Genomic DNA, 24,469 nt, shown 5'->3' with positions numbered 1-24,469 from the left:
GATTTTCAATGGATGTTTACAGCTGTTTCTCTTCATTTTGATTTGTGGCCCATTAGCAAATGAAGGTTCTGTGAGCTTTTCTCTACTTGGAGGAGGCATTTTTTCCCCAGTCACATTCTGAGTGCCTTCCCACTTTCCAGTTCTGTATCTGGCAATGTTTCTCTGCTATTCATAGAGTTTTCAATGACTAGCGATTCGGAAGTAGTTTGTCACTCTTTCTTCCTAGTCTGTCTTTGTGTGGAAGCTCATCTGAAACCTGTCCACCATGGGTGACCTTGCTGGTTATTTAAAATACTGGTGGCATAGTCCTCAGAATCACAGCAATTCAAACCACCACAGCACTACAGAGAGACGAGTGGCAGTTGTGTGGTCGCTGTTAAACAGGAATCTCCTTGCGCTACGTTGTAGATTCCAATGGTCTCGCTAATGGAGGGGGCGGCGGCTGAACGATGGGCAAGAACTGCGCATACCTTGTGGAGATGTTAAATGAAACCCAGACCATGGAGTGGCAGGGTGAGACGTCTCTGGAGACCAGGTCGACGGGGGGCGGACACTGCCTAGCGGGAAGAGACAGTAGCGGCCAGCCAGGCTGTCCTACTTACCCCGGACGCGAGGGCTGCCGTCCCAGCCTAGCCTTTGGATCGTGGCTTTCAGGCGGGCTCGACCAATTTAGAGACCCACAAGCGCAGCCCAAAGCGGCTCATTACAACCCTGTCGCCCCTGCTGTGCTTCCGCCTCTTGACTGACGCGACATCTGAGGACGGAAATCCCACCTTGGAGCCGGACTTAAGGGCCACAGTGCAAGGAGATTCGTGTTAATTTCCTATTTGGGTCAAAATGCAACCGATTTTTTTTGCTGTACAATGTGCGTGCATTCCTTGTTTACCATGGCTGTGACTGAACTGTTTTGAGCCCGTTTGAAGCCCTGAGTGGATGTGAAAGTCTTGAGAGACTGTTGCTCTACACCGTTGTCCTCTCTGCTGAGTCAAGGGCCCGCGTGGAAAAGACAGTCTAACACAGAAATTTCTTGTAATACACAACGCCATCGTCTTCTCCTGGTCAAATCACTGGGCTCCCAAGGTGGTCTGCCGTCGTTCTTGATCTGGATTAGGATCCTTCAGGAGCCAGATTTGACTCAATGACACCTGGTTTTGGACTCCTTAGGTAGAACACAGATACTAATCGAGACAGTGGAGGCTCAAGGCGACTCAGAGCGGTTAAAAAACAAAACATTGAAAGCCCTGTAGAGCACTGTTCTCCCCGCTACATATGGGCTTACAGGAACTGTTTTTTTGTTTTTGTTTTTGCCTGTCTGCCTAAAGGTGACTTAAATGTGAAGGAATCTCCTGCCTCATTTGGGGTGAGGGTTGGGGTGGGCAGGGTGTTTGCTGTTTGGTTGTCCTTCTCCCTCACGTGGTCAGGCAGTGATGGCAGGAGCCAGAGGTTTACTGGCCTCTGCCACTCCAGCTCATAAAGGACCACAACTTGGTCCCCATGGTGGTTTCATCAGAGGAACAACTGGGAGGCCAAGAACAGGTGCCCCAGAGGAAACATAAGGTCCTTATTTCTGTCTCAATACATTTTCCTATTCTCAGTCAATGCCCCTGGCAACCAAAATGCTGTTTAAAGCCCACTGGCCAGATTTGGTGGGCAACAGTCAGCTTCAGGAACCAGAGGTGGGAAGAGAATCCCACCTCAGCAGGGTGGGTCTCCCCTCCTCCCATTTCCCATTAGTAATAGAGGTAGGCAGGGGAGTGATTCTTCGTTTGAGTTATTGATTGTGTAACAAAAAAATGAGGAAGGGCAGAATGAAACAGTTAGGGGAGCTTCAAGTGGCCACTTGGAAAGGTTCTGGCGACAGCACAGTGCCTGCTCTCAGATGCAGCTCTTGGCAGAGGCGGGCAGTGCACAATGGGCTCTTTGTGGGGCGCCAGGACGCAGAGAGCCAGGCCAAGTCTGTGAGGAGGGGACAGGATGCATCACAGGAAGGGGGGCAGTCTATGGAGTCACCTGGGGAGGGAAGGGTCTGGAGCTTGAATTGTGGCCCCTCCTTAGCCAGAAGACACTCGCTAAGCAAATAAAAAGAGAGCCACCTTGTCATCAAGTGTGGCTCAGGTGACAGCTCTCAAAAGAGTGACGCAAGACCTTGAATTCACCATTGTCGGGTCTGAGGGGTCGGATGGGTAAAGTGTAAGAAAGGGAACAGTCTGTTCTGTTTCCAATGAGAGGTAGAGACGATGAGTCAGAGATGCCCTTGACAGCTCTCAGACTGAGGGGCAAAAGAGAAGCTGATGGGGCGAGGAGAGCAGGAATGCATTCACTCATTCAGCTGTTCACATAGTCACTCGACAAACATCTATTAAACTTCTTCCTCTCTGTGACAAGCACTGTTCCAGGGCCTGTAGGTACCTCTTGATCAAGACACCTTTTCCTGGAACTTGACCTTAGTGGGGCCAGAGACTAGGGAAGTGGACGCTGTTCCAACAGTTTCCAGAAGACCATTCAGCACGGGTGTGTTGAAGTTGCTGGAGTGGGAGGGTCATCTCCTGGTCACTGCTGTCTAGGAGCTGACCTCCTCCCGGGAGAGACACAGGGAGTGGGGGATGGTAGTGAGGCAGCCTGCAGGAACCAGGGATGGAGAAAAGACGACTTGCCCGGGAGAGGTAAATTATGGCCAGGAGACCTCCTGCCTCAGAGGGGAGGAGGCAAAGTCAGCTCAACGAGACAGGGAGTCCTCAGTCAGCAGGACTATAATTGGATTTAACATGCAATTTATAGAAAGAGAGATTGGGGTGAATGGAAAGAAAGTCAGGGAAAAGGTCTCCTTGCCCTACCTTGTCCAAGCACAGCCTGGGGGATCTGGTACTGCTGCAAGGCCCAAGGGGCATGGTCCTGGTCCTGAGGCACTGACCAGGTGACCAGGTGAGACAGATTGCATGATGGGCATACAAGTCTTCCTCCTTTCCCTGCCTTGCTGTGGACTCCCCACTGACGTGGGCCTTGGCTTGCATTAGCCAATGGAATGTTAGTGAGTGTGGCCTGACTCTTAGGCTCCTGTCACTTGCCATGAGACATGTGTGCCCCAGTAGCCCTTTTTGCTGTGGGTCTGAGGAAACACATGAAGGGTTGACCTGGATCCCACTTGTATCCTGAAGTGTTGTCTGTTCCTGACTGAGAGTGATCCATAGGATCTTCATTAGCTGATTTTTGGGAAGCAAATTGCCAGGCCTTTTTTCTGAGTCTGTCTTAGTTGGAACCTGTTCATAATCCTCCAGTGACGGACAAGTGGTGATAGTCTGAAGTGCACTGGCTGGGAATTGAACCTGGTCTCCTGTGTGGAAGATAAGGCTCCTGCACTGAGCCACCACTACATGTTAGTGTTAAGTGCCATCAAGCCAGTTCTGACTCATAGTAACCCTGTATAGGGTTTCCGAGGAGCAGCTGGTGGGTCTGAACTTCCTATTGCTTCATGTGCAGCTTAAAATAGAAGCTCCCAGGTTCGTCTGCAAACTTGTGAAGGGGAAGTAAATGCTGTTGTTTAACATGCTGAGATTTTAGGGTTTTTACGTGGCAGCTGTGTGGTAGAAAGCTGACTGGTATACAGAGCCCAATGCTAGTACACAGCCAACCACAGAAACGGTTTCATTGACTCTCTTTACTCTGGTTCCCAGCTCTCCAGGCAACTTTGTAGTTATAATTGGCTTCCTAAATAGTGGGCTTATGGAACTCTGTTGTGGTGCTATAGGATATACACTGGACTGTTAACCACAAGGTCAGCAGTTCCAACCCATCAGCTGCTCCACAGAAACCCTATACAGGGTTACTATCAGTCAGAACCGACTCAACAGCACTTCACAACAACAACGACAAAGTGGACTTATACTGTTTATTAGCCTGATTTTTCATCGTAAACTGTCTCACTGGAACCTAGTTGTACACATCAGTTTCTTGTTAGGAGCAAACAGCTCCCCAAGGCTCATCCTCTCCGCGACTCCACAGGGTCTGTTGTGTGAAGCTACAGTGTAGAGACTGGCCCCTGCACCCAGTGACATCACTGCAGCTAAGCCCAGAAGCCCCTTGGTGACCTGAGAGTCAGACAGCCTTCCTCAAGCCACAAGGCTCAGCAGTGGTTGTTGTTGTTGTTATGTGCCGTGGAGTCGGTTCCGACTCATAGCGACCCTGTACAGGGTTTCCGAGGCTGTAAATCTTTACAGGAGCAGAAAGCCTCATCTTTCTCCTGCGGAACAGCTGGTAGTTTCAAACTGCTGACCTTGCGGTTCACAGCCGGATTCATAACAACTACACTACCAGAGCAGGGAGCTCCTTATTACAGATTCAATTATGTCTCCAAAACAAAAAAAACCATGTGTGCTGGAATCCTAACCTCGACCTGGGGGTGTCATTCCATTTGGCAACAGGGTCTTCTTTGTTAAGTGAAGGAGGCCATACCCATGTGGGTGTACGTCTTAAACCTACTCACTTTTGAGATACAAAGAGAGCAGGTTAACACTCAGAGAAGCAAGCACATGGGGGTGGGGGGTGGGGTGGGGAAGATAGTTGCCCTGTGGAGATCACCAAGAAACTGAGAAGCTGAGACAAGCCAACTGAGAGAGCGCCTTCCCCCAGTGTGGAGATCACCAAGAAACTGAGAAGCTGAGACAAGCCAACTGAGAGAGCGCCTTCCCCCAGAGCTGGGGCCCTGAATTCACACTCCTAGCCTCCCAAACTGAGAGAGAATCAATGTCTGTTCTTTAAAACATCTCTTGTGATAGTTCTCTTACAGCAGCACTAGGGAGCTAAGACGGGTCACATGGGTATCAGGGAGCTCTTCCTGGTCAGACTCAGTGTCTTCCTCCCAGGCTGACAGCTCAGACATTTCATGGCCTCTGGACACACAGGCATACAAAGTGTCAAAACCCCACTAGCTGGCTCTGGCCCTCTCGACTGGGCTTGTGTCCTGCTAGTCTTTCTGTCTGTAGAAACAGAGGAGGACGTATAGACCGGTGGTCAGGGGAAGTAGCCCCACTGTATGCACGGTCCCTTCTTTCAGCCTCACTATCATGACAGGGACCCATGTGACACGAGACTAGGGATCAGACCCCTCTAGGAGCCGATGCTTCTGCCTGGCTAGCCTTGACCTCTGGGTACCCATTCGCATGCTGAGATGACTGGTTCAGAGAAACAAACCAACTCATTCCTGCCCTCAGCAAGACTTTCTGGAGTCCTGCTCCCCTGGGAGCTTCCAAACGAAGACAGACTAGGAAGAAGGGGTGATGAACTACTTTAGTATATTTAGTCACTGAAAATCTTATGACTAGCAGAGAAACACTATCAGATATAGTGCTGGAAAATGAGCCCCTCAGGTTGGAAAGCACTCAAAATGTGACTGGGGAAGAGCTGCCTCCTCAAAGTATAGAGTTGAACGTGATGGAGTAAAGCCTATGGCAGTAAAGCCCATGGGACCTTCATTTGCTGATGGGCACAATTCAAAATGAAGAGAAATAGCTGTAAACATCCATTAATAATCAGAACATGGAATGTACGAAGTATGAATCTAGGAAAATTGGAAATTGTCAAAATGAAATGGAACACATAAACATCGATATCTTAGGCATTAGTGAGCTGAAATGGACTTGTATTAGCCATTTTGAATCTGACAACCATATGGTTTACTATGCCGGGAATGACAAATTGAAGAGGAATGGTGTTGCATTCATTGTCAAAAAGAGGAAAATAAATGTCAAAAAAACAAAACAAAACATATCCACATCAGTCATGAGGTACAACGCTGTCTGCAATAGGATAATCTCCATGCACCTACAGGGAAGACCAGTTAACACCACTGATATTCAAAAAGCAGCTGGTGGGTTTGAACTATCAACCTTGCGGGGGTTTCTGTGGGGTTTTTTTGTTTGTTTGTTTGTTTGTTTTTATAAAGTCGAGGAAATTTATTTCCTGAGGTCATGACACAGGAAGTGGACTCCTAACCAGAGGTGGGGCTCTCAGAATGAAGGTCAGAGCGCTGATGGACATGCTGGGGGTCGGGAAGCTCAGAGTCTGGTTATAGGTTATGAAATGTTCAATTACCTTGTTTAGTGTTTAAAACAGTGGAAAGCCTGTCCCAGAGCAGAGGGCGGGGCAGGTCCTGAGTGCAGGCCACCCTTGCTGGGCACCCTCTGCCGCCCAGGCTGCCCTGGGAGACCTCGGGCGGGGAGGGGAGCGTTGACAATTACCGGGTCCGGTCAGAGTGGGAGCGCGTGAGTGGAGGGGCAGGGAAGCTGGCTGGAGATGCGTCAGCTTCTTCATTATTGCTTGGGGCCCCACGGGAGGGTCTTGGAAGCCACCTGAGCCCCAAAGCTGGGGAACTCCTCAGAACTGCTCATGTCCGGAGCCTTCTCACTGCTGTTGGCTGTCCAGGGTGCGTCCCGCACCACAAAGCCCTTGGACGGGACCTTGGACTCCTCGTGAACTGGGGGCTTCATGTACACCTGCAGTGCCTCGTTGTCCACAACATCAGCCAGGTATTCCTCCTCCAAGTTGAGGATGTGGTTGATGGCCACCTCCACGTTCTCTGGGAGGCCTGTCATGGAGATGCAGTTGGGGTCTGGAGCCCCACTCTGTGGGAAGCGGATGTCCACCTTGAACTCATCCATGACCTTGTGTATAGCCTTGCCGCATGCGCCCATGATGCGGGCGTGGATGCGGCTGTCCAGCGGGACATCCTCAGAGACCATCTGCTCAAGCTCGCCAACGATCTTCAGGATGGCGTCACGGGCCGCCTCTGTGTTCTTGTAGCCCGTGATGGTGATCTGCTCCTGGGGCTGGCTATCATCCTTGTCGGGAAACTGGATGTTCACATCATGCTCCAGGTGGATCTGTGTGATCACAGCCCTCTTCCCACAGATGATCTTGGGGGGGTATTTGGGGTCCACAGTGACGCTCAGCTTAAAACTCCTCAAGGCCCGCTCTTCCTGCTCAGCCTGCAGCTCCCTCATGCGCTCGGTCCAGGTTGGTGGCCAGCCAGTGATGGCGATGACATCGGACTGCAGCTCCCTGGCCGGGACTTGGATGTTCACCTCAAACTCATCCATCATCTTGCGGGTTCCACTTCCTTTCTGCCCGATGATGTGCCGGTGCAGGTCAAAGGGCACCTCCACAGCACCACACCAGGACTCTGACACATATTTTGGGGTGATATAATTCAATCTATACAGCACTTGATACCATGATAACTATAACCCAGTATACGTGCCACTGGAAAGCCTCCAAATGTCCTTCAACAGGGGATTGGATAAACTGGTTGATAAAATTTCTCAATGGTGTGAGACCCCAAACTAAAGATAGCTGTGCCTGGTTTGTCTAGTTTCCTAACAGAGGTGTAATTGACATATAGTAACATTCACCCTTTTTAGTGTATAAGTCTATGAGTTTTGCAAGAAGCATAAAGTCCTGTAACTACATCATCATCCCATGAAGTTGCTTCCTTTTCCCCAAATAGTCAACACTTCCACCAGTCTCCTGCATCTGGCATTCCTGATGTTTTCTGTTCCTAGAGCTTTGCCTTTTCTAGGATGTGATATAAATAGAATCATACAATGTTATGGGTTAAATTGGGACTCTCAAAAAGATACACTGAGGTCCTAACTTCTGTACCCTGAATGTGACTCTGTTTGGAAACAGGATCTTTGAAGATGCTATCAGTTAGTTTGATATGATACAGGATTAGGACCCACACTGGAATAGGGTGGGTCCTAATCCTATGTGACTGGTGTCCTTATTAAAAAGGAGTGATACTAATAATGCTAAATGCCATCAGAGAGGGAAGGAGTCTTCCCATCAAGTATCAGTGCTATCCCCTCTGTACACAAGGTAGATAGGGAAGAGCAACCTAGACAAAGGCTATCTAAAATGAGGGGGTGATAAAGGCATAGAGTGACTGGTTTACAAGGTCAGTTTCAAGAGGGAGTTTAGTTTAAGAGTATGTGGGGGAAGACAGAGTCTCCACTGAATAGTTTTCATTTTGTCTAGACAGGTCTGCTGAAAAAAGATGGGAATAAGAGTCTTATGATTCAATAGTGAGTACTGGTTATCATGACTAATTGTGACTGTCACAATTATAAATGTAGAAGTTTTGTAACAAAAACTGGGGAATAGTTAATCTTACAGTCCAGAAACACAGGACCCTAGGACCATCAAGGGAGAAGAGCACAAGTGGAATCTGGGACCTGATCCAGAGAAGCAGAGATGCCAGAGCTGGAGGCAGAGATGGGGACATGGAGAGAGGGAGCAGCTGAGGACTCTAGACTCATGGAAAGAGAGGGACTGAGAGCTAGTGGCCAGGAGGCAGACTTGCAGAATGTGCCCTTTGGTGATGTAAATTATTATATATGCCTGAGTGTTTAAGAAAAAAAAAAAAAAAAAGAGCTAAAGTGAAAAATAGCTAAAATGATGGAGGGGATGGATTACATTCAACGATTTGTTGAATGTAAAACTGGCGATCGGCCCTGTACACTTTCACTCAATTCACAATAAAAACTTTTTTTAAAAAAAGGAGTGATACACAGAGATAGGGAGATAAGGGAAGGGCACTAGGTGATCGACCCTGAAGCTATAAACCAAAGTATTTCTGGGGTTACCTGAAGTTTAGAGAGAGAGAGAGACATTGAACAATTTCTCTCTCCAGATCCCACTAAGAATCAATATGTCTGACGACACCCTGATCTTGGATTCTCATCTTCCAGACTATGACACAATAAATTTTGGTTCTTATAAACCACCCAGTTTATATATAGCTTTTTGTTACCACAGCCCTAGGAAGCTAAGATATATAGTATATAAACTTTGGAGTCTACCTTTTTTCACTTGATACATTTGAGAGTCTACCATGCTATTCTATCAGTAGTTCATTCCTTTTTATTACCAAGTAATAGTCTGGAATCCTGGTGTGGCGCTGCAGGTTCATGCACTGGATTGCAAAATTGGTTTGAACTGCAAGGTCGGCAGTTCAAGCTCACCAGCCACTCCTCAGAAACCCTATACAAGGTCACTATGGGTAGGAACCTACTCAATGGCACTTAACAACAACAGCAAATATTCCATTGTATGGATGTACCACAGTTTGTTTATCCAATCCACTGCTGAATAATATTTGGATACTTTTGAGTTTTCTGACCACCAGCCGCTCCTTGGAAGCCCTCTATAGGGTGAATGAGTTGGAAACGACTTGATGGCCCTTAGCAACAACAAAAATCAAAATGAATAAAGTAGACATGAATATTCAAGTTCAGTTGTTCAAATCCTTGCCAGTACTTGGTATTGTTAGGCTTTTGTTGGTTTTGAGCCATTCTAATACATATGTGATGCTGTTTCACTATGGCTTAAATTTGCATTTCCCTGATGATTAAATGTTAGATTTTTTTCTTGATCTTTAAGGTTTTTTGATATCTTTTAGTACAAGTCCTTTGCCACAGTACATTTTTACTACTTTGCTTTCCATAGTCAGTTCTAGTTTAGAACAAATTAAAATAAGAAAATCAATTTAAAAATATTTACCTTCTTTTTTAACAATTTCTAGAGAATTTCATTACTTTGGGGTGTAGATCCAAATTTCTGTCTGGCATCCTATTTTCTTTCTGCCTGAAGGGTTTTCTTGAACATTTCTTCTAGTAAAGCTCTGCAGATGATGATTTTTCTATGCTTTTTTGTGTCTGTATAATAAAATCTTTCTTCCATGCTTTTTTTCGAAAGTTAGAAAACTGAGGTGATAGTTTCTTTCTTTCTTTTTAATACTTTAGAGATGTCATGTCATTGTCTCTGATGTGCAGATTTTATAATGAGAAGTCAGCTGCAATTCTTACATTTGTTTCTCTGTATGTAATATGTTCATTTTCCTCTGGCTGCCTTCAAGATACTATATTTATTGTTGGTTTTCAGCAAATTGAATACGGGTTTTTTGTTAGTTGTGGCAGACATTATTTATTCTGGCTGTGATTCTCTTGATATTCTTAGATATGTGATTTGATGTCTCATCATTTTGGGGAAATTATTGATTATTGTTGTGGTGGTTAAGTGCTGCGAAGTCAGTTCCGACTAATAGTGACCCTGTATAGGTTTTCTGAGGCTGTAAATCTTTGAGGAAGCAGAAAGCCTCATTTTTCTCCCGAGATGCAGCTGGTGGGCTTGAATGGCTGACCTTGTGGTTCACAGTCCAGTGTTTATCCTTTAGAGCTACCGCGCTCCCTACTAACTATTATTTCCTCAAATGTTTCTTCTGCCCTGTTTTCTTTCTCTTCTACTCTGTGATTTCAATTACATACATGTCATACTGTTTGTAATTATCCCACATCTATTGATTGCTCTGCCTTTTTGTTTATTTATCTATTCTTTGTGTTTGGGTAATTTTCATTGCTATGAGTTGGAACCAGCTCAGTGGCACTGAGCAACAAAACAACTGTTAAATTCACTTATTCTTGTCACAACAGTGCCAAGTATTTTTCATCTGTGTTATTGCTGTTGTTTTTTAATTTAAGGTTCTAACAGTTAAATCAGTTGATTATTATAGTTTCCAAATCTCTGTTTCTCATCTGTTTGTGAATATTGTCCATCTGAGCTTTAAACATATTAATGAGAGATATTTTCAATTTCTTGTCTCATAGTTTTAACAGCTGTGTCATTTCTGAGCCTGGTTCTTTTGATTGTTTTGTCTTTTGAAAGTGAGTGGGTTGCTCTATTTTGCTTTTATGGTGGATATTGTAATTTTGATTGAATGTTAGACCTGGTGTGGAGAACAGTAGAGACTGGAAAAAATATATACTATTTATACTTGAAAATGGATAATGTTTTTGTGGGTTTTTTTTTCACTTGCTTGGCTGCTAGTGTGGGGGTTGATTCAATCCCATTGGAATACAACTGGGTTTGGGTTTTGTTGTTTCTATGGTTACCTTCAGTGCACTACCAGCTTCAGATTTTTCTAAAGGTGCTTTGTGCTTAAGGTTGTGTCTAGGGTGCTGAAGGGTTTTCTCTATGTTCTTGCAACATGCTCAGCTTTTGATCTCCCCTGTGTGCCTGTGCCACAGAGAGTGTTTCCATGTTTTTGCTCCTCCCTTTAAGTAAGCAGTTGTTGTTTGCCACTTGAGGCTTTCTAGCACATGGTGTTGGTAAGCAAAGATGGTTTCTCTTTCCCTGGTCCAGCTTCAATCTTAGGCAGGTCCTGTATCCATAGGTCTTCGGGGATCCTGCTTCCTTCCTATGTAGCCAGGCTCAAGATGTATCTTTGATGTATGTATCTTGCCAAGGAGGGAGTTTTCTGTCTCTACCCACAGTAGGAACCCTCCAGTGATAGCTGCATACGATTCTGGGTCCAGGATGCTTTCCTGCATCTGCTCTAGGGGTAGATGGAGTTTTCTTTTACATGTCTCCTGTGCCCTATAGTTGGCAGAGTTTCTGTCTCTTCTTCCTATAGTAGCGTAGAATGGTCTGAGTGAGCCTCCATGCCTCTCCATAGCGGCAGGCCTTCCTGTACTCTAAACCTGCACCACCAAGAGGTTGTCTCTAGTTTCCCATCCTGTGTCTAATCTCTTTTGTGAGCTCCCCGTGGAAGTCTGTGGAGAAGAGACTACAAGTGGGTACAAGTTCCTTGTGTCTTCAGCTCCCATGGGTTCTATCTATTCTCATTGTAACCCACCATACTTGGCCTTTAGCAATTGCTAAACTTCTTTTACCTGATTTCTTCTCCCATGCCAAAATTGAGCCAATGCTGTGTTTCACTTTTTTCTTAGAAAATTCCTTCTTTCCTTAGATTTTTAGACTTTTTGGCTGCCTCTGATAGATTTAGGAAAAGGTCTATTTTTCTTGTTGCTGGGGAGGGCATGGCATTCCTTCTGGATTTCTACCATCCAACATAGAGACAGAACTCTGGTTTGCCTATTCTGAAAAGGAAGACATAGGAGGTGGAGGTGAGACTGAAGAAGTATCAGACAGGGAGAGTTTTCATAAATGCAGGCAGGATGCACCTGCAGTCTCCATTCCACAGCAGACCCAGGGCCCGATGGCTCCGTTCTGAAGCAGACTCAATCTACGGCATTTCTGGAGTGCCCAGTAGGAAATGATGAGGGGTATTTGCCAAATCACAGGAAGCAAAAAGGCATGAATCAATGAGCAACCCACAGATGTGGAATTCACTGAGACAAAGTTAGAGCACTGTCCCGGGGCTGACCCTGTAGCTCAGCCATGCAGGTTGGGCCCGTTGGAGATAATATGTCTTGTCCCCTGATATGTCTGAGGGATGAAAAGGGATATGTTGGGCAAGTGCTGATCTTTGCACAACAAAAGGAAACTAGCATTCAGTATGATATCCCAGTGAATGAACCCCATTTTGCCATTCAGAATGCCCACCGCCATTCTGGGGTGGATTGTTGTTGTTAAGTGCCGTCGAGTGGGTTCTGACTCATAGTGACCCTGTATAGGGTTTCTGAGGAGCAGCTGGTGAGCCTGAATTGCTGACCTTGTAGTTCAAATGGCTTTGCAGTCCACTTCATTAGCCCACAGCGCCACACCAAGACTAGGGCACAGATATTTCCATCTCTTGATTTCAGCTTCTCCTGGAGTCCTAGCTGTTCTTTCTCCAAAATATCCTTCCCACCTTCTCTCTCACTGTCCTGGTCTGGACTCCTACTCGCCTCTGTGCTTACAAATCCCGTGTTCTCCTTCCATCCATCCAATGTGTCAGTATCATAAAATATAAAAAGCATCAATATCGCATTCTATTCCTCATAAAATCCCACCAGCTATCCGTTGCCTAGCCTGTGGCCACAAATTCAAATGCCCGTGGGGATCAAGCAGGAGGCTGAATGGAGTGAAGCACATGGGTGTGAGGGAGCAGGAACTGACCAAGGGTCACATGCTTCTCAACTCTAGGTGACCCTTGTCAAGTCAGGATCTGGAGCATGTGGACAGACCTTTCTATGTTCTTAGACAAGCTGGAAATCTGGATTTTTGCATGAATTTCCCAACTCGTAATGTTGGCAACTAATTTTAAAATGTGTCAAAACATCGTGTGGGCCAAGGGAAACAATCTGCAGGCTGGATATGGCTTGGAGGATCCACTCCATGTTCCTAAACCTGAAATATGAGGCATCATTGACCACACGAAGCAGCCTTTTCTTCCAGGTTTAGTGGCCCTGGTCTGCAGACCAGATGACTCTCCTTCTGGTTTTGCACAGTCTTCACACTCAGTCAGCTCACAGATGGCCTTGCTTACAATGACCTGCCCTATGTCTCTAACCCTTCAGCCCTTCAGCTCTCTTCACACAAGACCATTCTGGCAGCAATACAAGCCCCTGCCCTCCCCTCTCTGTGGAGTTTTTATGTTGTTTCATTGTAATATGTCTATACATGGGGAGCACCATTGCGCTACAGGATAAGCGCTGGACTTCAAACCACAAGGTCAGTTGTTTGAGCCTACCAGCTGCTCCCTTTGTGCTTCTACAAGAGTTTTAAAGCCTCAGAAAACCCTATATAGGGTCACTATGAGTTGAAACCAAATCCATGGCACAAAGGTATGGCACTTTAGGACAAGCACTGGATTGTTAACCACAAGGTCAGCAGTTCGAATCCACCAGCTGGTCCTTGGAAACCCTATACAGGGTCGCTATGAGTCAGAACTGACTTGATGGCACTTAATGCACACACACATAAAACAAAGCATTTGCCAATTCCACTGTTTTTACATGCACAATTCAGTGATTTGTTCATTATGTTACACAACCATCCCCACTACTCCTTCCAAATGATTCCACCATCATTAACAGAAACTCCAAACCCAAACCAAGTCCACTCAATCAATTCCAACACACACGATGCTGAAGGACAAGATAGAGTGGCTCCTTAGGGTTTCTGAGACTGCAAATCTTTACGGGAATAGACAGCCTCATCTTTCTCCCATGGAGTGACCAGTTAGCAGCCCAATGCTTAACTCACTGTACCATCAGGGCTTTTTACAGAAACTCAGCGCCCCTTCCACAATGCCTCCTCTCTCCCCTTCCACCTCCAGTAACCATTTTTTTTTTAGCATATTCACATGAACCCATTTAGTCTTCACATCCTGTTGGCTCCCACATAGGATTTGAAGCTGCTTACACAATTTGTAAACATTGGTCTCTATACATTTGCTTATTTTATATGAGTGATATCACACAATATTTGTCCTCTTATGACTGATTTCTCTCAGCATCGTGTTTTCAAGGTTCACCTCATACGTTTTTCCTCTTTACGGTTGCTTAATATTCCATTGTATGGATGGACCACATTTTGTTCAGCCATTCATCTCTTGATGGACACGGGTTGTTTCCAGCTTTGGGCTGCTGTGAACAATGGGCCAATGAACATTGGTCTACAAGTATCTGAGGTTCTGCTTTCAAGCCTTAGGAGCTCTGGTAGCGTAGTGGTTACGAATCGGGCTGCGAACCTTAAGGTCAGCGGTTTGAAACTACCAGCTGCTCCGCGGGAGAAAGATGAGGCTTTCTACTCCCGTAAAGATTTACACCCTCGGAAACCCTGTACAGGGTCGCTATGGGTCGGACCCGACTCAACGGCACTTAACAACAACAACAATTCTATCATTGGCTTTTTTTCTTTTTTTTAACTACCAAACTGTTTTCCACAGTGACTATACCATTTCGTGATCCCACCCTTTTTTTTCATACTTTTTAAACAACTTTAACTAATATACTCTCTTTTAACAGTTTTACAATTTACCCATTTAAAATGTACAATTCACCCCTGAGACTATGGTCCCTAGGTACTTTTTAAGCCCAGAACTGAACTCACTGTTCAGTCACACAATAATAACACTCCTTAGAACAATCAACCAGGTGAGATCAAAAGGGCTGCGTTTGCCCAGGAACCAAGCTCAGAAGGCAGGAAGGGATAGGAGAAAAGGATGAAGGGAAATGGTAAACACAGGAAGGAAATGGGAAGAGTGATGTGACGCTGTTGCAATCAGTGGCAAAATGTGTATGAATTCTTGAATGGAAAATTCAATGATGAAATGTATAAAATTTCAGCCAAATCACAATAAAGAGATAAATAATTAAATAATAAAGTGTACAACTTAGGGTGTTTGGCGTATTAACATAAACTCATTTACTTTTCACATTCTATTGTTTTTCACATAGGATTTGAAACTGTTTACAAAATTAATCACAATATAGATGAGACAATGGATAAAAATAATACCAACCCCTCCCCCCCCAATACACACACACAAACTCACTGCTTTCAAGTTGATTCAGACTCAGAGCCAACCTACAAGATGGAGTAGAATTGCTTCACAGGGTTTGCTAGATTGTCAATCTTATGGAAGCAGATTGCCTTGTAGTTCTCCCAAGGAGTGGCTGGTGGGTTTGAACTACCGATCCATGGAACCACCAAGGCTCCTTAAAAATAGTACAGCTCCCTAAAAATAGAAATAATCTTTTCCAAACGAGTCACTCCATTCAAGCATTCATTTTAGCTTTAAGTTCCCTGGCAGAGAAGAAAAAAGGAAAATGGGTTGTATAATTCTTGTTTGATAAAACAATGCAGACATATTTTTTCAAGAGAGATGCTCTTTCCTGACAAAGAACCTAAAGAGGACATTTGTATAAAGAGTCATTATAAGGTGACTTCTATTAATACACAAGGGGCTTTTATCAGAAAAATGCTGACATTACTCTACTCAGATTAATTCTGACTCAAAAGAGGCATTGGTGGGAATAAGATGCTTGGTATGATACTGTGTGAAGATCACTGACTTTGGAGACAGAAAACTGTCATCAGCTATTAGCTGTGGGACTTGTGTAAGTTACTTGGCCTGTAAAATGGGACCTTGGAGTGAAGATTAAATGAGAAAGTATGGATAAAACATGGTACATAGGGAGAGCCTGATTTAAGTTTGGATTAAAATGATCATTATTTACATACACATCAGTGCCAGAAAAAAAAGAAGAAGCAGAAAGGACCCTGTTTTCAGTTTTCCAGGATTTACCTGAGAGCCCACTTGGAGGGAAGGATGAAACATCCATTCCCAAAGACTTCACAGGAGGCCAGAGAAAGACAGCCGAGGCACTGGGTGTCCCGGCCCAGAGTGACAAGGATGTGTTGCAGTGCTGTGGATGTGGGAACACTTGGCGACCTGAGATGGATGGGATCAGGAAGAGGAACTCAGTTGGGAAAGGGGAATGGTACACCTGTCAGAGGAATGGGTGTGTGTGTTGTTAAGGTTACCTGATGTTGAGTCTATTCCAGACTCATGCCCCATGGAACCAGAGCTTTCCCTGGTCCTGGGCCGACACCATGGTCAGTTGCAGATGGGATTACTGTGACCCATAGGATGACTGGCTGATTTCTGGAAGCAGACTCTTAGACTGGAGGCTCTGCTGAGACCTGTTCAGCACCTTGGCCACACACCAGCCTCCACGGACAGACGGTCATGGCTGAGTGTGAGGTGTAGTGTGTTTCTTCTGAGCCGTGGCCAGCTTGCACAGCACAACCTTGCTTTTCCCTCCTTCTTTGCCTCACTTCCATTTCTCCTTCACTCCTGCTGCTCTGGGATTGTACTATCTTCCTCCTTGCAACTAAAGTTGTTGCTAGCTGCCCTCTAGTTGACACACGGTGACGCTTTCTGTAACAGAACAAAATGCTGCATGGTCCGACACCACTGTCACAATCACTGGTATATTTGAGTGCATCAGATAATATTCTATTTTGATACATAGTGCTTTCATCAGCTGATTTTCAGAAGTAGACCATTAGGCCTTCTTTCTGGTCTTAGTCTAGAAAGTCTGCTGAAACTTGTCCACTAGGGGTGACTCTACTAGTATTTGAAATACTGGTAGCATAGCTTCTAGCATCATCCCATCACAACAAACCAACAGGCAGGTGGTAGCCAATAAGCTATGAATTGTGTCCCCCAACAAGATATGTTAACCAAAATCTTAAACAGCAGCACCTTACTTGAAAGTGGGGTTTTTGTAAACATAATCGATTTAAGAAGAGGTCATAGTGGATTGGGGTGGGTTCTGAATCCAATGACTGCTGATATTATAAGAAGGCCAGGTGAATACACAAAAATACAGAGACCCCCAAGATTGGTGTGATGCCTCTATAAGCCAAGGACCACTAAGGACTGCCAGCAACCGCCAGAAGACAGAGAAGGCAAGATTGGGTTCTTCCCTAGAGCATTCAGAAGGAAGATGTCCTGCAGACTCCTTGGTTTTGGAAAGGAGCTCTGGTAACGTAGTGGTTACGAATCAGGCTGTGAACCTTAAGGTCAGCGGTTCGAAACTACCAGCCGCTCCGTGGGAGAAAGATGAGGCTTTCTACTCCCGTAAAGATTTATACCCTCGGAAACCCTGTACAGGGTCGTTATGGGTCGGAACCGACTCGACAGCACTTAACAACCTTCCATAAGTGTGAGTGATTACATTTCTGTTGTTGTATGCCGTTCTGTTTGTGGTAGTTTGTTATAGCAGTCCTAAGAAAATAATATGCATGTGTTCATGGCAGTCTTATTTCATAATAGCTAAAAAATGGATGCATCCCAAATACCTACCAGTTTGTGAATAGATAAGCAGAATGTGGTCTATCCATACAATGGAATATTATTCAGTCATAAAAAACAAATACGGATATATACTACAACATAGCTGGACATTGAAAACACTATGCCCAAGTGAAAGGTAACAGGCTTGAAAGACCATGTATCATACAGTCAGTCACAGTCACAGAAAAGTCTATAATAGGTAAATCTATAGGGACACAAAGAAGATGAGTGGTTGCCTAGGGGTGGTCAGGGAAATGAGGAATGACTGCTAATGGGTTCAAGTTTCTCGGGGAGAGATTAAAATGAGGTTGTGGTGACAGCTGCACAACTCTGTGAATATTACTAAAACCACTGAACTGTACACTTTAAATGAATGAACTGTGTAGTACTTCTTAATAAAGCTATTTAAAAAGCAGTGATCTGGACATTATTTTAAAAATTAAACATAAAAAGAAAGAGCTTTCCCCTCCCATTTGCTTTTTTTTTTTTTTTAATACCAAGGAAAACTCACGGATTTTTCCTTTATTTAGTAGGTTACAATCCTTTACGGGAAGTCCTAGTATGGCACAGTAGGATAAACACTGGACTGCTAACTGCAAGGTTGGCGATTCAAACATACCAGTCACTCCTTGGAAACCTTATACAGGGCAGCTATGAGTCAGAACCAATTCGATGGCATTTAATAACAACAACAACCCTCTACTGAGGGAGTGTGGTGGCTTCATAGGATAAGCACAGGACCAAAAACCACAAGGTCAGCAGTGTGAACCTACCAGCCACTCCATGGGAGGAAGTGGCTTTCTGCTCTCACAAAGATTTGAAGCCTTGGAAACCCTATAAAAGGTCGCTATGAGTTGTAACTAACTCTGCGGTACTTAACAACAACAACAATCCTTTATCGGAGTCCCTGGGTGGTGTACTTAATGTACTCAGTTGCTAACTGAAAGGTTGGAGGTTCAAGTGCACCAAGAGGTACCTTGGAAAGAAGATCTGGAGATCTACTTCTGAAAAATTGAAAACTCAATGGAGCACAGTTCTACTCTGATACAGCTGGTATTGTCATGAGTTCAGTCAAGTCAACGACAACTGATGCTGATCTGTTACTAGTCTTACTTATTTTGATGCTCATATTAGCCTCTGTTTTTCCATTAGGAACACCTTCAAGTTGGCCAATGTAGCCTTTTGACATGCTCATGATTTTCATAACATTTTGCTGCTATTTTTTTCTTTACTTCTTGGCACAAAATAGTCCAAGTCTATTCTTGTGTTTTCTCTGTCCCAGTCTTGAGTCAGTCATCTCTCCAGGAATCCCTGGTTTCCTTTGATAGAGAAACATACTTAGAAACCAAGATCTGGGCACTAAATATGCTCTTTGGTAAAGGGGTACACCAGCAGACAGAACTGGGAAACAGATACATGCACATTCATACACACTTGTGTGCATACATCTATCTGAATTTCTATATCTAGCTATACTAAACCCCATGAGTTTACTCCAAAACTAACACCAACCCAGTTGTACTGGGTTTATTATATCCTTCTCCTTTTCCATATTTGTAACTTCTTCCTCTAACAGTAAGACAGTTTAACTGCCAATGTTGCTGGCAAGTCTGCTCCAACTCCTGGCCACCTCGTGGAACAGAATGAAATGTTGCTCAGTCCTGCAACAGCTCCATCATCGTTGGTAAGCCTGAGTCCAGTTTCAGTGATTTGACTCCCATGACTGAAGTTGTCAAGGACTTCATTCTTCTTGGATCAACTATCAACACTCATGGAAGCAGCAGTCAAGAAATCAAATGGCGTATTGCATTAGGCAAATCTGCTGCACAAGACCTTTTTAAAGTGTTGAAGAGCAAAGATGTCAGCTTGAGGACTAAGATGCGCCCGACCCAAGCCATGGTATTTTCAATAACCTCATATGCATGAGACTGTAGAAGAATTGATGCTTTTGAGTTCTGGTGTTTGAAGAGAATAGTGGGCTGCCAAAAGAACCAATAGATCCATTTTGGAAGAAGTGCAGCCAGAGTGCTCCTTGGAGGACAAGATGGCTAAACTTCATCTCTCATACTTCGGACATATTGTCAGGGGGACCAGTTGCTGGAGAAGGATATCATGTTTGGTAAGGTGGAGGGTCAGAGAAAAAGAGGAAGACCCCCAGCGAGATGGATTGACAAAGTGGCAGCATCAGCTGACTTAAGCGTGGCAATAGTAGTGAGGTTGGCCCAGGACCGGGCAGTGTTTCATTCTGTTTTGCATAGGGTCTCTATTGGTCGGTACCAACTCGACGGCATCTAACAACAACCACAACATCCTAGTGTGCTGCTATAGGATAAGTACTGGATTGCAAACCACAAGGTCAGCGGTTCAAATCCACCTTGGAAGCCCTACACAGGGCTGCTATGAATCAGAATAGACTCTACAGCACTTAACAATACCAACAATCCACAGTATGTTATCTGTTCAATCCTAGAATATACAGGAAGTAGTTTCAGAATTGCTAACTCATGTCTCTGAGGAAATATTTATTTAGAGTTTTAATTTTGTGTTTTGCCTTAGTGCATATAATCCAACAACTGTGTACAAAAGTTAATTGGATTAATTACCCCCACTTCCATTTCAAGGAGCTCTAGTAGTATAGTGGTTACGAATTGGGCTGCGAACCTTAAGGTCAGTAGTTCGAAACTACCAGCTGTTCTGTGGGAGAAAGATGAGGCTTTCTGCTCCTGTAAAGATTTACAGCCTCGGAAACCTTGTACAGGGTCGCTATGAGTCAGAACCGACTCCATGGCACACAACCACAACCACCACCCCCATTTCAGTGAGGGTATAGTATTCATTTGAATCATAATTCAGTTTGTTTTTTCTTTTTTTTTAATTTTAGTATCCTCGCTATACATGCTTTTATTTCTTCCTTCCTTTCTTCTATTTAAAAAAATTCCTGTGTGAAATATTAACATGGTACCCTAGTCAGGACTGTTCAAGAAGGTAGATTCAGAGAAGTGTCAGAATGCTTCTCCTTTCCACTTCATTCCCAGCTACACCAGTCTCCTTCATCTCTCATTTAGTCTTCCCAATTTCACTTAGTCAAATGAGCAGATAGAGATTGATTTTCATCTTTAGCCCTATGACTACACTAAAGGTAGCATGCTATAGAGCCTCTCTAGTACCATATTTCCTTTCATTTCATAGTACATCCTAGAAACCACTTTTACTCGGTTCATGGAGCTCTCCATTTGTTTTATGGTTGCCCAGTGCTCCAATAAAGGAGCTCTGGTAGTGTAGTGGTTGCGAACTGGGCTGCGAACCGGGCTGCGAACTGTAAGGTCAGCAGTTCAAAACTGCCAGCTGTTCCTCGGGAGAACGATGAGGCGTTCTGCTTCTGTAAAGATTTACAGCCTCAGAAACCCTGTACAGGGTCACTATGAGTTGGAACCGACTCCACAGCACACAGCCACCACCAATGCTCCAATAAAGATGTATTGATAATTACTGGAGATTGGAAAGCAAAGGTTGAAAACAAAGAGGAAGGATAAGTTGGACTATATGGCCTTAGTTATAGAATTGATGTTGGAGATCACATGATAGAATTTTGCAAGACCAATGACTTTTTCATTGAAAATACCTTTTTTAAACAACATAAAAGACATGGGCCTCACCAGATGGAATACCAAGAAATCAAACTGACTACATCTGTGCAAAGTGACTATGGAAAAGTTCCATACTATCAGCCAAAACAAGACCAGTGGCACACTATGGAACAGATCATCAACCGCTCATATGCAAATTCAGGCTGAAACTGAAGAAAATTAAAACAAGTTAATCAGAGTCAAAATATGACTTTGAACACATAGAGAGTCTCTGAAGAACAGATTTGAGGCATTAGACATTAAAGACCGAAGAACAAAAGAACTGTGGAATGGCATCAAGAACATCATACAGGAAGAAAGCAAAAGGTCATTAAGAAGCCAAAGAAAGAAGGAAAAGAGCAAAGTGGATGTTCTAAGAGACTCTGAAACTTGCCCTCCAGCATAGAGATGCTAAAGCAAATGGAAGAAACTAGGAGATACAAGAACTAAATAGAAAGTTTCAAAGAGCAGCTCGAGAAGACAAAATCAAATTTTATAACAAAATGTGCAAAGCCCTGGAGTTAGAAAACCAAAAGGGAAGAACACTCTCAGCATTTCTCAAGCTGAGGGAACTGAAGAAAACTTCAAGCCTCGATTTAAAATAATGAATAATTCTATGGGCAAAATGCTGAGTGATGCAGAAAACATCAAAAGAAGATGGAAGGTATACACAGAGTCATTGTACTAAAAAGAAAGGGTCAATGTTCAACTCTTTCAAGAGGTAGAATATGATCAAGCGTCAATAGTACTGAAGGAAGGAGTCCAAGATGCATTGAAGCCACTGGCAAAGAAAAAGGCTCCGGGAATTGATGAAATACAAATTGAAATCTTTCAACAAACTGATGCAGCACTGGAGGCACTTAGTCATCTATACCAAAAAATTTGGAAGACAACTACCTACCTGACTAACTGGCTGGAAGAGATCCATATTTGTGCCTATTCCAAAGAGAGGTGACCCAACCGAATGTGGAAGTCATCAGATAATATTAATATCTCATACAAGTAAAATTTTGCTGAAGGTAATTTAAAACAGCTGCAAATGTGCATTGACAGAGAACTGCCAGAGGTTCAAGCCAGATTCAGAAGAGGACATGGAATGGAGGGTATCATTGTTGATGTCAGATGGATCTTGGCTGAAAGCAGAGAATACCAGAAAGATGTTTACCTGTGCTTTATTGACTACACAAAGGCTTTCAATTGTATGGATGACAAGCTATGGACAACATTGTGGAGAATGAGTATACCAAAACACTTAACTGTGCTCATGATGAATCTGAACATAGACCAAGAGGCAGTTGTTCAAACAGAACAAGGGAACACAGAATGGTTTAAAATTATGAAAGGCGTCAGCCGGGGTTGTAATTCCTTCACCATACTTATTCAATCTGTATGCTGGGCATATAACCAGAGAAGTTGGATTATATGAAGAAAAATGTGGCATCAGGATTGAAGGAAAACTCATTAACAACCTATGATATGCAGATGATACAACCTTGCTTTCTGAAAATAAAGAGGACTTAAAATACTTACTGATGGAGACCAAAGTCTTTGGTATGGGTTGCACCTCAGTATAAAGAAGACAGAAACCTGCACCACTGCATCAATAGCAGTATCCATATAAATGGAGAAAAGATGAAGCTGTCAAAGACTTCATTTTGCTCAAATCAACCATCAACATTCATGGAAGCAGCAGTCAAGAAATCAAATGACTTATTGCATTAGGCAAATCTGCTGCACAAGACCTCTTTAAAGTGTTGAAGAGCAAAGATACCAGTTTGATGACTAAGGTGCTCCTGATCCAAGCCATGTAAAAGTTGGACAGTGAGTAAGGAAGGCTATAAAAGATTTGCTGCATTTGACTTACGGTGTTGGAGGAGAATATTAAAAGTTCTGTGGACTGCCAAAAGAACAAATCAATCTATGTTAGAAGAAGTACAGTCAGAATGCTCTTTGGAAGCCAGGTGGCCAGACTTTATCACTCATACTTCGGCATTATCAGGAGGAACCAGTCACTGGAGAAGGATATCATGTTTGGTAAAGTGGAGGGTTGGAGAAAAAGAGGAAGACCCCAATGAGCTGGATCGGCACAGCGGCAGCAGCGATGGGCTCAAACATAGCAACGACTGTGAGTTTGGCATAGGACTGGCCAATGTTTTGTTCATTTGTGCATGGAGTTACTATGAGTCGATACGACTTGATGGCACCTGCGTAGTGGTTACAAGTCGGGCTGCCAACCTCAAGGTTAGCAGTTCGAAACTACCAGTGGTTTCAAGGGAGAAAGTTGAGGCGTTCTGCTCCCATAAAGATTTATAGCCTCGGAAACCCTGTGTAGGGTCGCCATGAGTCGGAACCAACTCCATGGTACTTAACAACAACAAAAATAACAACAAGAAGTGTTCCAGTATACAAAGTCCTGGTGTAGCTCTGTATGATAAGCACTCAACCTCAGGGTTGGTTTGAACCACAAGGTCAGTGGTTCAAAGTCACCTGCTGCTCTTCAGAAACCCTATACAGAGTTGCTATAAGTCAGAATAGACTCCGTGGCACTCAACAACAGTGTTCAAGTGAAAGTTGGACAATGAATAAGGAAGACCATAGAAGAATTGATGCATTTGAGTTATGGTGTTGGAAAAGAATATTAAAGGTACCATGGACTGCCAGAAGAACAAACAAATCTATGTTGGAAGAAGTACGAGAATGGTTCTTAGAAGCTGAGATGACCAGACTTCATTTTTCATACTTTGGACATATTAGGAGGGACCAGTTCCTTGGTGAGGATATCACACTTGGTAAAGTGGAGGGTCAGCAAAAAAGATGAAGATCCCCCCCAAAAGTTGGATTGGCACAGTGGCAGCAACAATGGGCTCAAGTGTAGCAGCAACTGTGAGTATGGCGCAGGCCTGGGCAGTGTTTTGTTTGTTGTACACAGAGCTGCTATGGGCCAGTACCGAATCAATGGCACCTAACAAAAGTGCTCCAGTTAAGGAGCCCTGATAGCACAGTAATTATGTGTTCGTCAGCTTGTCAACCCCACCAGCCACTCAGCAGGAGAAAGACTGCAACCTTAGAAACCCTAAGGAGCAGTTCTCCTCTGTCCTGTAGGAATGGAATGGAGTTGGAATGGAGTTGGTGGCAGTGGTTTTAGTTCTCCAGTTAAGGAAGCCTGGTGCTATAGTGGGATAAGCATTGGGCTATCTGAAAGGTTGGAGTCCTGGAGTGGTGCTATGGGTTAAGGCACTGGACCACAAGGTCGGTTTGAACT

Source organism: Chrysochloris asiatica, unplaced genomic scaffold (genome assembly GCF_000296735.1).
Source record: "Chrysochloris asiatica unplaced genomic scaffold, ChrAsi1.0 scaffold00034, whole genome shotgun sequence".
In the NCBI taxonomy this organism is placed as follows: Eukaryota; Metazoa; Chordata; class Mammalia; order Afrosoricida; family Chrysochloridae; genus Chrysochloris; species Chrysochloris asiatica.
This window is presented reverse-complemented; position numbering follows the sequence as displayed.